The 18,163-nt window shown below is 41.6% G+C and overlaps 1 protein-coding gene across 2 annotated transcripts in view; it reads left to right on the plus strand.

The window, feature by feature from the left end:
• Positions 1 to 18,163, plus strand: part of LOC118274534 (homeobox protein cut) — a 231,004-nt gene that overhangs the window by 38,178 nt on the left and 174,663 nt on the right. The window lies entirely within an intron of this gene.

The raw sequence follows: 18,163 nt of genomic DNA on the forward strand, positions 1-18,163 counted from the left end.
ACATACACATAAACACACAAACTTTAGCATAGTATAACTATATAGTAGGATCACTAGTGAGTGTTACGTGAGTACATGGAGTAGTACATTACTTGTTATTTTTGTAATTTGTCGGATTTGCAGTATTACGGAGTGTTATGTTAGTCCCGCGTCCGAGCCCGCAGCCTCCGCTCGAACAAATTGCGCGTCGCAAAGTAAATACAACGCCGACGCTGTATTTACATAGCAAACACGTCGGACACACAGACACACAGACACACGGACTGATCTCGCGAATATTCAACACTCTATACTAATACAAACACCGACTTCTCTTACAAATAAATCTTAGTTTAAGGCGCGCTTCACAGCTCGGCAGCGGGATATTTTGCACTAAAATTCAGTCAAACATGAATTCAAATTTCCATCTTTTGCGAGTATAAAGAGGACATTTCTTTAAATGTAAATTGACACATTTGCGTCCGTCTTACACAAACTCCCCACTTTACTGAATACGATAACGTTTAGTATTCACATATTTTTCCTTTAGTACAAGACTATAATCTCGGAGATATTCAGAGAACGCTCAAAGGAACCGGATTCGGTTTCTGTTCACGTATTTCTTTAGTCGGTTGTAGGGCAACACAGAAAATTACTTGCATGTTCGAAGCAATCACACGCGCTAATAAATTTACACAGCCTCGGAGGGCGGGGCCCGCACTAGTTACTGCCGCATCCAACTTTACGTGGCTCCTTGTCATGCAGCCTGATCAAATATTGAACACGTCGGCTGACTGCTCAACTATTGCTGCACACGTATTGCATTCAAATACACAATAACAGGAGAAAATTAGCAATGTATGTGGTGCTGGGGGTAGTGGGGGGTGCTGTGATGCTGTGTATACTAAACGAGATTAATATAAGTGGCATGTGAGGTCGGGGGCTTGCAGTGATAATGGCACATAAGCTGGGCTTTAATTAAAGAGGTGGCCATAGTAACCTCGACGTAATTACAGTCGGAACACAAAGCTAACTCTGGAAGTTATCACATAATCTCATTACGGCGTTTGGTCAAAATTATACATTTATAAGTGGGCGACGGTAAAGCAATTGTAGGTTCATTAAAATGAGGAGAGGCTTGTGTGGCGATAATGAAGGCTCGGCTGAAGGGACCTCTAGTTAATTGTTAATAAGCGCGAGCTCCTGCGGCCGCCCCCCCCCCTCCCACCACTCATTAGTGCGCGCTGCTTCATCATCTACCTGCGTGACCACTAATGTCCTCCCACCACTACAACATCTACTATGCCATAATTATTGTCGCAAAATGTTATTGTACTCAATTCAACTAACCTGCCCGCAGTAACGGTAACAAATAAAAGTTAATCACGAGAACAGAATGTAATTGTAAATGATATCTATGTGCAAGGTTTTTGTTTCGTTTTATACACGAGTCTCGAAACTAATTACCAGCGGACTGCAGCGGCGGCGGCGGCGGCGGCGTGAGCGAACAAATACTAACTAATTAGATAAGATGTACATAGCCGCACTGCAACTAGCTAGGAATGTGTATCGTGCCTACTTGCAGTGTATGCAGTTTTCGGAGCCTGCTGTTGTAGCGTTTGTGCCGAGAGAGGGCGGGGCGGGGTGGGAGGGGAGGAGACGCCACTTTGTAAATTACCAGTTTACAAAATGGGAAAATGCTAATGGAAATTCTTCGCCAGGCGACTAAGACCTTGTGGTGTTTTTCTCATTACTTGCGGGTAAAATCTTTGAAATATTTACAGAATGAACTACCTGCAGTAGCTGGTGTAATGTCATTGGCATTAACTGTGTACTCTGTCTATGTATGCCACCGTAGCTGTGTCGTGCAGGTTCATCGGATCGTGATAACTACGCAGTAACACAATTACCTGGAGGTGGCGCCACACGTCGGGACATTGGCCATGATCGGTATATTATACATTAACGCATACATCGGGTGCAAAGCAAACAAGTAATACGGCCTAAAGCCGTGACGTTTGCGCAGGTAGCCGCACCGTCCCCGCGCCGTCCCCGCGCCGCCGCCGGCCCGGTAATGCATAATTAAGGTAAATTCACCAACTTGCTAATTCACTAGTTGTTTGTTCCGCCGGCCATAGTTGAAGGCTAAACTGAAGGTGTTTGCTCAACTAAATTGATATTGTCTTTAAGTTTTGATTAGACTTTCGTGATGGAGACTTCCTTTGAAGGGTAGTACAAGTACTCGAGTTTGCAAAGTGTTGCTGAATTAATATTGACATTCAGAGTAGCCACTCACATAAATGGCCTCCAGGTATACGCAGGCCCGGTACTGGCGGCCGGGTAGTAGTGCAGCGAGTACCTCTTTGATTTGTTACTCTTTCGTATCTAGCTATGAATATAGCCCTTTAGTTTGTAATCTCGGCCGCAAACTAAACGCTACATCACACTTTGATTTACAATCCGTCCGCCGCCCGCCGCCGATCTGATACAACAAATAATTTACATCAAAATAACAACGGAACGTGATTGTTTGAATTCCAGCCGTTCGGAATTCGAATCTCGTAATTTGGGATTGGACCGTTACACGCCGCCCAATATGGCGGCCTATCACAACTAATCCGCCATATAAAATTCCGTTTGATAGCGCCAGCAATTTGTGCCGATCTAAAACTACATTTTTAAAGCTGCAAAAATTGGCAAAATCCTAATTGCAACGTATCGAGGACGTTCGTTTATCTGCATAATATTTCGAGTGCAGGCACCGCTGCACTGCTAGTGGCGGGACTAATTTAAACGCCAATTATAAAAATGTCCACTCACTTTGTGGTAAGCGAAATGTTTTAGTAAGCTGCTATTTGTATTTACTTTATGCATTAAACATTACTAAGTACCTTCATATTTACTTTGTTGTCCTCTGCAACATTCAAATAAAATACACCCACACACAAAACGATATTAAACAAAACAATCCAAGTTTCATTCGTAAAGTCGAATAAAACCTCCAAAATACTCTTTTTATCTCGAAATGTTCTTTCCCGCAACATTCTTTCACAAATTACTTCGGGAACGAACCCTTTCTTCTTTAAATTTATAACCTCCAGTTGACGAGTTTCAAACTGTTTTAAAGTGAATCAAATTACGGCGCGGCTCGTTCGGAGCCGCACTGTACGCCGCATACTAAACAACTAAACAACATTGTGCTCATAAACTTACAGCACTTTTTCTTTGAAGAAATCTACAAATGATGGCGTGCCGTGTATTGTCGGCTGGCGCGACCAGCAGCGCACGTAGTCATCACTTGGTATTCATAAATTGAACTGTTTAAACTTATCAGCAACTCCCCTCCGCTCAATTTGTCCGTCGCTAAAAAAACACCCGGGACTGTTTGTCGAGGTGATTGCGAACGTATCGCACAAAAATACAGATTTTACAAGCATCTTCCTAGCGTATAAACCTTGGAAATTGCGAATAAAGGCTACGAGGGGATCCCTTACGTAAACTTGGGGATTATATTTTTATTTGACTCCTCGCGGCCTTTGTGCTCCTGGTAGCCGAGGTAAACATAATGTCATTACGGAACCTAGTTTCTTTGAAATGTTTACAACACTCGTGTTCTTGTAAAGTCTATTGATACATGAATTATTCAACACTAGTTTCGGACACTACTAAAAACTACCAACTTATTTAGTTAATAACTCCTTGTGTAGCAGTATGTGTGAACTGATTACATAGATACGATTATTCTCACATTGAAATCTAAACGTTACACTAACTCGGTATACCGTCGATGCACGTTGGCGGTGGTGAATGATTTATGTAAATGACGTCAAGTGTAAATAATTCTGTATGATGTGTGAGTGTAGTGGTGTAGTGGTGTAGTGGTCTGGTAGACACCGCGGTCCCATGCGCGCCGGCTGCCGCCCGGCACCCGCTCGTTATTTATGCAAGTATTGCTCTTTAAGCCGAATTTCCTCACGCCATCGCATTTGCAAGTTTGAGCTCAGTCCGGATTTCGGCCGAAGAATCGAGAAACATGTTTGTTTCATTGGATTACTTTCATCTTTCAAATCCTACGTCTACGTCCCACATACATACATATCTGCTAATTTGTTTGATGATTGGATAAAGTACCTACAATCTAATACTTGTGCTTCCGTACTACATGAGTTAATAATAGATTGCCTAATAAATTCATAATAGAGGCAGGAAAAGCAATCATAGGTTTAGATTAACCAAATTTGCCAATAAATCACCTGTTTACTTGTAGATAATTTCCATCTCGGCGCAGAACACGGAGTGCTGTAGTAACACGAAGATAAACAAAAAGCCGGCATCATCGCAATTAATAGTTTCGGTTCAATTAGCGCGCGGTGTTCGGTAGTGTTCACCCTTGTCAATGTGGCACCCTGGCACCCTGGCACCCTGGCACCCTCATATAACTCCCGTGATGCCCCTTGATTAATGCTCAAGGTGGAGTATTCGCCGCGCACTGCAGAAGGACCACACGGAGGATACACTCAGCCTGACCTCTCCTCGCAGCGCATACGACGCTGCGGGACACTTGTCTAACAGAATCTAAGTACTCACATGTATTAACTGATTGTCATTGACAATTTTATTAATTTAATTTTTTTGGAAAATTATCTTAATGTGTAAAAGTTAAAAGTGAAAATGTGTAAAAGAAAAAATATTAAAAGTAGTTGTTATAGCGTACTTACAGCAAAATCAGTTATTGTACTTTTTATAGGCTAGCAACAATTTGTCTTTTAAAATTTTGTGTTTTCTAAGTATTTAATTTCAACTAACTTCCGATGTTCAAACAGCCGGTAGACATAACGTTCTGGCTTGCCTGCGTCGTGTCCGTGGTTCTCCAAGGGGCTAATAATAACAGGCTTAAGCGCCTAATATCGCTTTATGTAGGGGATTGAGATGAGTCTTTGTATCTAAGATGTTTGAAGGTAAAGGGTAAATAGGGTCGTGTTGCTGTGCCGCTAATGGCATCTGGATGGACACTTATTCACTTCGCGTTCTGCTGACTCACGCCGCGGAGCCGGCGTGACGTTACGCGGCAACTCTCGGTGGCGCGTCATTATGTTGATGTTGCATTCCTTCAGCACTTTCATAATGCCATTCAAGCTCTCAAATATCATCAAAATGTAAATGCTACAACTTTCAAGAAATCGATTAAGCAATCACTTAGTTTTATAACTAAGTTTAGTGTGTTTGTGTTTGTCTCGCAGACAACATAAATACGCCAATATTCAGTAAATACATATTTACAGTATTGCCTCTACTCGCCTTTTTTTTTTATTTATTTTTTTTTTTTTTTAAATTATTTGCAAAGAATGTAGGTACAGATTATTAGGTGGTATAAAAAATTTTAAGTCCCTTATACATTTTACCTGAATTGGCATGCAAATCTACATTTTAAAATTTAATAATACTTATCATCTAAGAATTCTTGTACTGAGTAATAACAATTTCGTAAAAGTAAATCTATTACATGCTTTTTAAATTTTGTTAGTGGTAGTTCCTTGACATTATTTGGTAACCTATTATAGACAAGTGGGGCCATACAAATTACACTTTTTCTTAAAAGTGAAGTTCTAAAAGCGCCCGTGCTTAAAAGATTTTTATATTGGGATCTAATACTTATTGTTCTATTTCGAGTTTCTTTCAAGGTGGTAAACAGGTGAGGGTTAGTTTTTACAAATATACATAATTCTAATATATAAAGACACGGGAAAGTTAACAGCTTATGAGACTGAAATATAGGTAGACAGCTGTCAGTTACTTTTAGGTTAAACATAGCTCTGATGCAGCGTTTTTGAGCTTTAAAAATGCCTTCTTTCTCGCTACAGTTTCCCCAGAAAATCACACCGAACCTCAAAACTGAAACAACTAGTCCGTGGTAGGCAACCAACACGCTAGGCAGGTCCACTTTTTTGGATAAATTGTGCAGCATGAACGCAGATGTACTCAATCTCTTACAGATACTCTCTGCTTGAGGTTTCCATGTGAGTTGGCTATCAATTAATATTCCCAAAAATTTTGCTACATCCACTGTGCCAACAGCATAACCATTGTGGTTTATATTCATGTTGTTAGGGGGTATTCTTTGGTAGAAATGCATGACTTTAGAATTCAAATTCGTGAATATTTTATAGGGAAAAGTTCAATAAGCCGTTGGCTATGAATAAAAAATAAACAATGTCACAGTTGGTTAGCTGGGGTTCGGGAATGCCGAAGATATTCAATATTTTTCCTTTTTCTTGATAAGCGCTTGAAGTACCAATAAGAATAAATTACATTTATAACAAAGGTAAAAATAAATGTTCCACGATCGCTATCGGAGTTTCCACACGAACTGACAGCCCGTCATTTCCACGTCATTTTTCCAACGCACACATACAACGAGCCGACTAGCGCGTGTTACTGTCGGCGCCGCACACATGCGCAGCTCGTAGTAATCCCGCGATTAAAAGTAGCTAGGGCTGGCACTCTTGTAAAACTTAATAAAGTTAGGGTAACTAGTCGGAACTGTTTCCAATTTCCATTACTCCGCCGAGCTGGTAGTGCCGGTCGCCGGTCGCCGGCAGCAGGCGGAGCGGGCTCCAGTGTAATATTGTAATGAGTTCGCAATTCTCGGCCCGTTACTGGAGTTAGTTTTACGCAGTGATTTACATTTACACATTACCAGTTCAATTGAATCAGCTGCGTAATGTAGTTTTAGTGTTTCGTGAAATTACAAATCGAGCCGTCTGCCGTTCGTGGAACTATGTAGTCGTGCGGGGAACGTTCCATAATGCTGAACGTTACTCTCTTGTTTGTTTATACTATTTATAGAACGATGTCAGATTGGAGAGATGTCTCACTCATATCTATTTTGGACAAGGGTAGCATCAGTAACTTGATGATAGACAATTTGAATAATGTAATTTTGTAAAACACGCGATGTACTCTAAACATTCATGTTGTTTTGGTGGAAGTTTATACTTTTTTATATAATGTTACAGCCAACGTGATAGTGAAGTGATAAATGGCACGGAATCAATCACACGACTAGACTAGCTGTGAATATATCTTCGAAGACTAACGTTACATTAATTGCTAGTAAAACAAATTGACCGTAATGACACGATGTCAGCGGATGCTGGGATAATTTGCATGATTCCGGTGAAATGCCGCCGCGTTTGTGTGCGGCGTCTCCAAACACGGTAATGGCGGTAGTTGGAGTAATTAGCGCAGAGTGTCGGGTTCAATCCGTGCGACGCAGGTACGTAGCGATGCGACAATTAGTCGCCGGCGACACACGGCGGGGTATCGTGTCCACGCCCGGCGGTGGCCCCCACACCCACCACTGGGGTTAGTCAGTCCACTGCGTTTAACTCTATCATCGGTGCAGTGACGTCAATTGATCCGGTCGCGAGTCAAGCGCGAACAATGCACTTGTAGGCCATTCGCTTGTTACGTAAAAATGAAGAAATAAAATGCATTTATTTATATAACCAAGCTCTTATTAATTAATCTAATGAATAAAGAAACTGAAACACTCGTGCAAGTAAAATTATCGTGAAAACAAACGAATTGTAAGTGATCATAATATTTGTATGTTATGAAAACTTGACGATTATTCGAACAAAACTACTCCACACTCACGACACACCACACTCACGACACACCACACTCACGACATAGTACACTTCAACTTAAGTTGTTAAGATATCATTTAAACAAAGTTCAACTAGGTTCGCACCATTATTGTTGAGAATATAGATTTAACTAGCGCGAACTAGTGCCAAGGTTCACGGAGGATTGTTAAAACTGTTCCAAGTGTCTGTTCTGTGAATGGACAAATACGTAGAGAGTGAGGTATTTTTAGATGACATGGAACAGCGATTTATGAATCACAGAAATAACTTTCCATGTAGAAATTTGCCACACTGCGTAGCAGCTGTTTGGCCTGTCAGCTAACCGTACAGTCAAGATACAGGTAATTGAAAAATGTGGACAAATGGCATGTGTTTAACTTGTTGTCTGACTAAGACGTGTGTAGTCACCAATGCCTTCGGTTCAGCACAGGCTGTGCAGTTAATAGCGAGGCGCAGGGGCCGCAGCCCACAACACTCGTAAACGATAGCTAAGCGAGAGGTTTACTGCTGCCTGAGCCCCGGCCGGCGGCTCATAAACATTTTACGATCACTTGACCGCCGCGCGACGGTTGAAGAGTTAATTGCAGGTTAATTGCAATCTCCATATTCAAGTACTTCATTACGAACATGTACCTACTTATATACTGCGGCTACAGTTCCCAGCTAACAGTTGTGTGTTCATTGGAATTAACTTCATCGCGACATGTTTGTAAACCAGCTTCACAAAGGAAAATACTTATTTATGTTTTTCAGAATATTTTACTTTGATTTTCACTTTATGGCGAAATAATCGGAACAGTTTGTCTGTTTTCCGCGAAAGACCGGCCATGTTGCCACCCCCACGTGACATGGAGCAAGTCTATTGTTATCCAACAGTCGCAGTTCCAGGCTGCTGCCATTACTGGGTATTTCCTACAAAACCAAATAAAACTTCACAAGCCAGGTCCCGAACAATAGCCACAACTAGAACAACGAGCCCATTCCTTCACTGCAGTACTGAACTTTTTACATTTCGATACATTTAAGAGTTGTTTAATGAGTGGTGTGCGCCGGGACCGGTCCGGTGTCGCACGGCGCGCCGTGTGTTGCCAACAGATGTACAGTTGAACTCGTTGGAACAGATCGGTTTGCGAGCCGCCCGCCGCGCGCCGGCTGCGGCCCGGAGTGAGCTCGTGGTACTCTTTTTGTACTGCACCCCGCACGGAGTACCTCTTGCATTTCAGATTGCATGCTATTGCCTCTCTTTGTCAGTCTTTGAAGTAACTATTTATTACACAATACTGCGCATGTTTTCGCCATTGAACACTCATATTCAACTCATAACCATTTCCCCCGACAGTCGGCTTAGTGGTTGCGACCCGACAGCAGACTGAAGATATAATCCTCGGCTGTAAAGATTTAGGACAACTGAAAACAAAACAGTATTTCAAGTTTAATAACAGTAAGAGATGCTCACTGCTTGGCTCGCGGTAGTAACGAGGGCGTAGATAAAGCCACACGACTTAGCTCCGTGTTATATCTCGGTACAAACAGTAGCAGTCCCCACGTGTAGTCACTGTGTGTCGGGAGCGGTTCGAGTTATTGCTATGAAGACTGATTATCTCTCTTTATACCGGGGCCGGTCGCGGGAAATGGATCGGTTGCTAAGCCGAGACTCGTGTAATGGAGTGGCCGCGCGCTCGCAGACCGTCCATCTATTTTTAATGGCACCACCATCTTACGTCATTGTCTCTCAACTGAGACTCATTGTTCTTCAAATTGGACACGAAATTATAAAGATGAAGCTACTGCTTTATTGTGTTTCAGCTATTTCTTAGTCCAGAACTTTAGAGAATACTTTATTGGTCATTAGTCGGAACTATTGTCATTAAACGTTCGCCACGTTTGAACTGAAGCATTAATTATAATAAATTCACGTGTCACAATGTTAAGCATTAATTTGTTTTAGAATATCTTGTAACCATAAATGTAAATAGCGAATTGTCCCGCGATTACATTGGCAGTCCGTCTCGTTGTAGGTAAACAACAAACATTGGGTAAGTTTAATCTGTTTACGATGAGCGCACTATAAATCTTATTTAGCCAACTTATTTGCACAAATACAAGTGGTCGGCCGAGATGAATTGGTTATTAAGCCGCCGGCGCCGGCCGCGACACGCCGCGCGGTGCTTCCCACCCGGCGCTGGATGCCTGCACAGCTACCACCACCACGGGCTGATTGATTAGACCCGTGAGTGATGGTGTGGCTACACCCGCGGCCGCTGCTCACTGTCGACGCTCGGCCTCCTTCACTCGACGCGGAATTAAATTGAATTTTGCAATCAATTAGAAACGTGTTGCTTGTACCACGTCGGGCTCATCAATGGCGAGACAGTTGGTACGATGACCCACTCTCCGTTTGTGGGTAAATTGTCATTGACTCTGGATTTGTAGCGGGAAATAAGTTGATCATGTTTTACTAACGCAATTTTAAAATATTACTTTAGACTTACACTACTTAAAGTGCTCATGAAATTGTCTTTTTCCCGTGAGTATGCTTCAAGTCAACTTATATCTCGCCTGAAAGTTGCAACAGCGCGGAGACACATCAGTTAATGTATTAAAGGATGTAATACCAAGTTTCAAGTGGAAGTTTCCAGAAGAACTGCGCGAAATATAAAATAAGCCCTGAAGAAAAATTCCGCTACCCTTTCTCTTTAAGAGGTGGAATTTTGAAGGAAAATGTGCTGCGGTATATTTAAAGTTGCTGTACCTCGCGCTGTATTACTCAGTAAGTAGGATGATGAGCTTGGGGAATGGACATTGTCTTTACTTCGTTGTTTAACAAAGTGCCTCCTTCATGCTGAGGTCGTGACTACTACTGCTCAGCACACACTTTTAGTGACAATCTCCGATTGGAATTTTAACTTCTACTCTCAATTCATATCAGACTACCACAAACTACACCACTTTGTCCCCTCCTCACTAATAATGTATTCTGTCAGACAGACAGATGTGATTGGAATCGAAATCACGATGGGATATAAACAAACATCTATTATTGTTAGCCGAGAATTTGTTATTCAAAATGACATTAGGATAATTCTAAGCGTTCGTTGGAACAAAAAGGGGTTTAGTCACTACGGAGACAACACAGAAGTAGCATTTGTATAGAAATTGTGATATGTTGCAGCTATTGAGCTACTTACACGTTCAAACATTGATTATGTTGTTATTGATTGCTTCGATACAATCAATGGATGAACACTAGAGAGACTTGATCTAACCGACGTAAACATTATGAGCGAGACCCTTCCACCGTGTACTAACAAGCCTTCTCCAATGTCCTCACTCCGCTATGCTAATGATTGGCCGAGTATAGTCGTAGGGCCGGCGCGACCGACAGCTTGCACAAGAAACTGACGGCGCGCGGCTCCCAACGAATTGAATAAATAATTCATGAGCGCCGGCTAAGATTTCCGGACGTTGCCGCCAGGGTTGCCATTAATGCTCGAGGATTTAACTTCTTTATTTGAAAAGGTTTTGCACCCCGGGCGTTTAAACTCCGAGCTTGAAAGGTAGATTGTAATTAGCCGAGACTCGGTACGTGGCTAATACAACATGCCCTCGGTCGGGGCGCTGTTCTTTATACAATAATTAAACACGAGTATGCACAGAGTACCAGGACAATATAAATGGCAGCAGACTGCGTGCTTACGTCTCCGTAACTAATTAATGAGGAACTACAAAGTACAAACATTAATGAGCCCAAAGAAGTAGTTGCTGGCGCCGATATAAATAGTGCGCCCCGCGGAGCGCTCGGTATTGGGTGACTTCTTGTCTCGAGGCTCCCGGGCTAATCCGTCTCAGCCGGGATTTGGGACAGAATGTGGAACATCAACAAATGTGTGACAACTCGAGACAAATATGTTGTTCTCTTGTCTTAAAGATCGGGGAAAAGGATTGCTAAGTTCGGAGCTTAAGTTTAAGGAACATTGGGATTTGTACAACTCGAGGAGTTATGTAAACTCATTTGAGACAGGAAATTAAGGTTCCCATTATTTATTTGTTTTCAACTAATGAAAGCGTCGTTGGAGCCCGCATTCTGCTCATGTTTGTCTTTAACTGAACAAAATTGGTTTGTTTTGGAATCAAAGTAAGTTTAGGCAAACTAAATCTACATAATGACACTTTTACAAATAACTTAGTATACAAATAATATTATTAAGTAATTGTTGTTTTTTTTTATAGAAAAGGAAACAGATTACATTACCGTATTACCGCAGAGATCTACTTTATGGCACAGGGAAAAGATTACCCACAACCAGGCGAGATGTTAATTAATTAGCAAAACGCAACACAATCACAATGAAAGGCTCGCAATGGATATTACACACGTGAAACCAACATTATTACATTGTACCAGGAAAACATAAGACAAGAGAATTTACTCTCCGCAAAGGGAAGGCCATCAGGAATCCACTTTTGAAATGAACGAAAGTATTCTGGTGTGAGTAAGCTATGTTGATGAGGTTGGTACCAGGGCGGCAGCGGCGGACGGAGCAACGAGGACAGATGCGGTCGTGTAATGAGTGGCTTCCTTCGCTTATTGCTTGCTGTACACAATGCCGGGAAATTAAGGGCGCTGCCTCTCACACCGGACTTACTTTTCTGTTACATTTCATTTTGTTAGAATATGTTCATTCGATACGTAGATCGAAGTCAAGCCAAGAAGATAAGTGACAAAGTGGGTAATGTGTGGGCTAATTAACCCTAATCATCAGTTTATGTTCTGCGTAAAAATATTTGGATGATGATCCGACACAAGGCCGAAGAGAATTTAATCTTAAACTAATCTTAAACCAAAGCTAAACGTTATTACCTAAAAAGAAGCACATTTTCATATAACTATAGTTTAACACCTAATTGTTACCTGGGGGCAAGCTACGTCGTACTACTTACAGTACGGTGTGAGTGGTGGCTGGTGTATGCTTGTTGATAATTGGTGACGTTTATTTTAATTTTTTAAAACCCGCTGCTAATGGCTTTGTTGTGCATACAGCCAGCTACAAGACAGCTAATGATTCATTTGCTAACGAGCGATGTTTGCGTATAATGCGAGCACGAAACTTAATTACAATGTTGATATTTTGTACCTATAACAATTTTATTGTTTCTTTCTGCAAACAACTGCTGAGGAATAGTTTCCAGATTCGATCTCCCGATGTCGTACGTAAATAATACGAGATATATTATTCCAAATGTTGCCCCGCGAGTGCTGACCTTTATGAATGACAACATCGTTTCATGGGAATTATAATGTGACGTAATGTGGCTGTATCTGCTGAACGTATACACCTCCTTGGAGAATAACATATTCCCAAACATTTCGTTCGTTCCACCGTCGAGGAAAGCCAAATACTTTAATATACAAAGAAAGTAAACAAGCGATATCATGGTCCTCTAATATGCAAGCCCGCGATGGCCAACCGCCCACACTCGCCAACTTACACGGACTTGTAAAAACCCGCCGGCCGAAGTATTTACCCGCGGACGTCGAACTGTGCTGCATACAACATATGCAGGCACTGCCATTGTGTATGTGTAGGACCTGCTTCGCTTAGACTCTGCTCAAAAGATGTGGTTTCTCTATTACGTGCTCTTACTGTGAGAATAAACGAACACAGCTACATTGTCTTTTATACTTTTGTCATTATTGTCTTGTACGTTAAGTACACAAAGTATGGAAAGGAAAAAATAACACACATAGGAAGCACTGGTAGAATACTATCGAGAACTTACTTGAATGTACTTACAGGAACGATCTAGTGTATAGATAGGTTACAGTAGGAGATGACACAAGACGCCACGTTACGTAGGCTCAGTAATTGAGCGGAGCCTGCGGGCGGGCGCACCGCTCGGATAGTAATTGTGATAACAGTTCGGCTGGCGGGCAGTCCACCGGAATCGCAGCAATAATCCCGCCCTGGAGAACTGGACGCGACGTGCCTACTAAGGCAGGGCATACACACCCCGACAAACAAACTGTTTCAAATACTTTACCTAATATTAAAGTTTTTTTTTCTGAAACAAAACCTCATTGTAAAAGTACGTTTGCCAAGCGCTGAGGCTGTGTAACTGGCATTGGTATAACTCGGCCACTGCATTAGACGACAACACGTCGGTTTGAAGCCAATACCATTACGACAGTACTTGCAGTGTAACCAACATTAAGAAAATGAGTGCATGTAGTGCGCGGCGCTGATTGGACGGCGGACACAATCGCCGAGTGCACAGCCCGCCTTACTTACCGGGGAATTAGTTTAATGAACATGGCGCGGGTTAACGGCGGTAAACACTCGTTTACTACAACACTACGTTACACCGCGTACAGTGTACTGTGTACATTGTATAGTGTATAGTGGCGTGTAATGGCGCCGTCAACAAATATCATAGTGATGTGCGCTAATGGACCTGTTTGCGTGCCGTGTTTAGTGCCGTGCATTAGTCGGGCAAATAGCACCCGCCGGTACATCAGTGCGCGTGTCAAGGGTTCATTGTTAGATATGTCTGCCGGCTGCCGGCGGGATGAGTTATAGTGTCCAGGTACACATGTAGGAAGTATTCAATGTAAATTATTTTCTTTACGCCTCAGAGAAAAACGGGATTCACTACTTTACTATGTATTATACTGATTGGGTACGCACGCCCCCTCAACAATGATAATGTAAGCCAAGCAGAGCGCCGCGTGTCACGGTGTCCCGGTGTCACGGCGCCTGCACAAACACGACATGATCAGGCCAAACGTGATTATCACGCACTCCTTTAATTACAGCACTTACGGCCGCTTGTGGGCAAGGTAACCACGTTACCATGGCGACGGCGAGTCAAAGGGTAATCACGTTAGCCGGCCCGACCCGGCCCGCGCCCGGCCCGCGCCCGGCCAACTCGCGGGAAATTCATTTATTTTTAATCACAATGCATTACGTCACATGTATTTAAAAAGTGATATTTTAATGTTAGTGCACTACACGTAATTACCGAGTGAATGCAGCATTCGACGCAAATGGAAAACGTTCTCGTTTCATTTGCAATTACTTTGTAAACTGTATTATATTGACAACCGGATCAACCGTATACCTACACTGGAAATATAACAAATACCTGTCGTAATTCTAAGAAGATAAACATTTATCAAAGTCTATAGATAAAATGTGTCTATCCGACATATTAATATGCTCATAAAACCTAAATCTACGAAGATACTAGAACTACGTAGGTATGTACGAACATAGTACACAATAATACAACATATTATTATGTTCGAGGCCCCAGCAGTACTAGCAGTACTAGTCCAGTGATACGCAGCGAGGGCTACTAGTTGTACGTAGTACAGTATTTGTGCCCGACAGTGATGTAGTATATATTTTTATTAAGTTTCGTCTCATTTGTTACCGTGATGCATGGCACCGGCAGCCGGCTGCGATTGTTTACACATGTATCGCCGACATCCATTGTTCCAGGAATCTTTAATACGAGGCTTTACTGCAATACGTTTGTGGATCGAGTCAGTAACGTACAATTTGTGGTGTTGTACTTATTTGTAAACACAATGAATGTTGCTTGCGTCGGTCCCTGTTTCTTTCCACGTAACTAACGTTAATGATACAAATTAACTACTACGGTACCATAGTGCCCTAGTACACATTCCTCTCGACGGAATCAGATAGATACGAGGAGTAACCATAGACTCACGTGTATACTACAAGGCAAATTCTTACCTACTTGTTTATTTTTAATTAACATTTTTTTAATAAACTAGTTATTTGTAATAATATACCGCCGCAACACTGATGAGGCTGCCACTTAGTTAATATTTCCTCAATAATAACGTTATGTAAGCAAGTTTCGCTCGAGGAACAGGAACTCATAAATGTGTTGAGTAAACTTGGCTTTCCACGTGGCAAGCTGTCGACAATGGGTGCGCCAAAATGTGCCTCACAAAACATAGTAATTTATGGTGGAAACTGTACCGACACCCACCGGCAACCGGCAGCCGGCAGTGGTTCCCAAATTAGCATACGTGTAAATGGAAATGTATGAAAGTTTACCCGCGACACACGAATACACTGCGATTTCATTAAAATATAGTGAGCCGTGACTTTTATAAACATTTGCTAAAGGTTCAAAATACAATGACATGAAACAGGTAAACCACTGGCCGTGGCTTTCAAATACTTTTGCTGTAATGTACAAACTGGGTACACTGTGCGCAGCTGTACATTGACTATCGAGTACCAAGCGTCAGTACAGATTTTATTTGTATACCATTTGCCAAATCTTAATAAAGTAAACCATAAATAGGCCTCATAGCAGTTTGACAGTAAAGGTACTCAACGCGACGGAGTACCAGACAATATAACTCGTCATATTGGAAGACGTTTTCCTTGTAACCGTGAATATTTATTTACATCGTTCCACGCATGAGTACAGCAGGAGCCAGGAGGAGCAGGCACGGAGCCGTCACCCGTCACCTGTCATCTTACTACAGTGTACCAACCGCACGCGAACACGAGACTCGTACAATGCTACCAACATAACAAACTGAATCTTTGATGCGACCAAACATCTTCTGGCGCGTGTTTTAAAGTTTCGGAGTTTGGTGTGACGTGTATGTGTCGTGAGGTGAGCGACGTGCTCCGGGGCCGCCTCGACTGTAACAGTACGCTACGCGTGAAGTTCGCTCAAGGCGTAACTTCTATTACATATTAACAAACGTTTGTATGTATGTGTGTATATAGTTAATGTATGAATTTGTTGGCACGGTGACTACGGCTGCAAATCGAGAGGCTTTTCGGAATTTCCAGTACTAGTGAGCACGAGAGGCAGAACATATAATTTCCCAGCGGTGCATTCTTTTATACAACTTTCACGTTGCATTACTGCATCGTGTTGGTCATAATTGCACTCATAGACAAAAGAAACTACTAGTCACAGCCCTTTCATAAGTACAACAAAATAATATAAAAATAACCCACACTAATAAACCTACACATATAGTCATCTACCTATGATATAATATTTTATTCTATTTCATACATTCAGCCTAGACACGTAATGTCAAAATATGAGATATTATGTTCCTAAGCTAACACAACGTGGAATGTATTGGCGTTGGCTATTGTTTCGCCCTGAAGGCCTGTCCGTCACACATGGCACCGAGGTATGACATATTTTATTTCAGCTACGTACCTAATAAAAAAAGTGAAAAAAGAAAATTACTACTTCTATGATAAAATGATAAATGATAAATGATATTTATTTCTGTAAATAGATTATAAGATAACACTTTTACACGTCAATATTTCAAATAGCTAGGTGAGGCCGTATGAAATCACTTACTCCACTGTCACTGAGAAGAGTGATAAAATTGCATCATATCTGGAGACTTACATATCGACCACTAATTAGCAGCAAGGCAATGTACCTCCTTCATGCACTTCGAGCCTCGTATTTAAAAGTAAAGAATATCTGCTTTAGTAATGTTGTTTGGCAAGTCATATCAACACAAAAACAATGTTTTAAAAGAATCGCTGTACATGTAACAATACAAACTGTACAAGTATGTCGCTCCGTCCAGCAATGAGTACACCATGAGTACATGAGTACATGAGTCGGAACATTACACCACTGGCAACATTGTCAAGTTGTGCGCTCACTGCGGCTCGTTATCTTACAAGTATGGAACTTTCGACCCTGCACGTCACACAAAACGAGTGATAATCGCATAACTTTACAATACATTTACGGCAACTTTAACAATGTTTATGCTAAAGAGTAACAATAAAGTGTCCAAACATGGGAGTAGTGGTGCAAAGGTAATTATTTAAACAAAGTTTAAACTTTTACAAACAAACAAAAGAAAATGTTCACTAATTTCAATAAAAACGGTTGGAAGTTCCCGCGAACGCCGTAAAACAAAGATTATGTAAATGAGGGTCGGCGCGAACTAGCCGCCGAGCCGCGCCGCGCGCACAACTTATAGTTTATTCAGCTTCTTGTTATTACAAGTTAGGCCAAAAATAACACGCGCGGGGAAGGCACCGCGCGCCCGCTCTGATTCATATTCATTTATCACAAATCTCAGTGAAACTTAGAGCCACGTATTTGTTCGACATCTAATTATATCTACTATTACTTCTCAGCAACTTGTTAAATGGTTTCGAGACAAAACAAACATTTTAAGTCAGACTTTCGACGTGGAAAATAATCGAAGCTTAAAAAAAGAGCAATAATTGTGAACCCGGGAACTTTGCCATCCAACATTTTTGAGGCAATCCGACGAAAAATACAACAACTTCGGAAACTAAAGTTTACTTTTCCATTTAAACATTGTAATTTGTTTTGTTTGTATTTCAAAGTTCAAAGAATGTATACTCGTACTAGAAGACATTTTATTTTAAATTCCTGCATTTTATTATCGTTATAGGTATAACGACAATAATTAAGTAACAGATAAACAGAATTGGACACCGAAAACATTTTCGCATGAA

This window comes from Spodoptera frugiperda, chromosome 11, assembly GCF_023101765.2.
Source record: "Spodoptera frugiperda isolate SF20-4 chromosome 11, AGI-APGP_CSIRO_Sfru_2.0, whole genome shotgun sequence".
Classification (NCBI taxonomy): Eukaryota; Metazoa; Arthropoda; class Insecta; order Lepidoptera; family Noctuidae; genus Spodoptera; species Spodoptera frugiperda.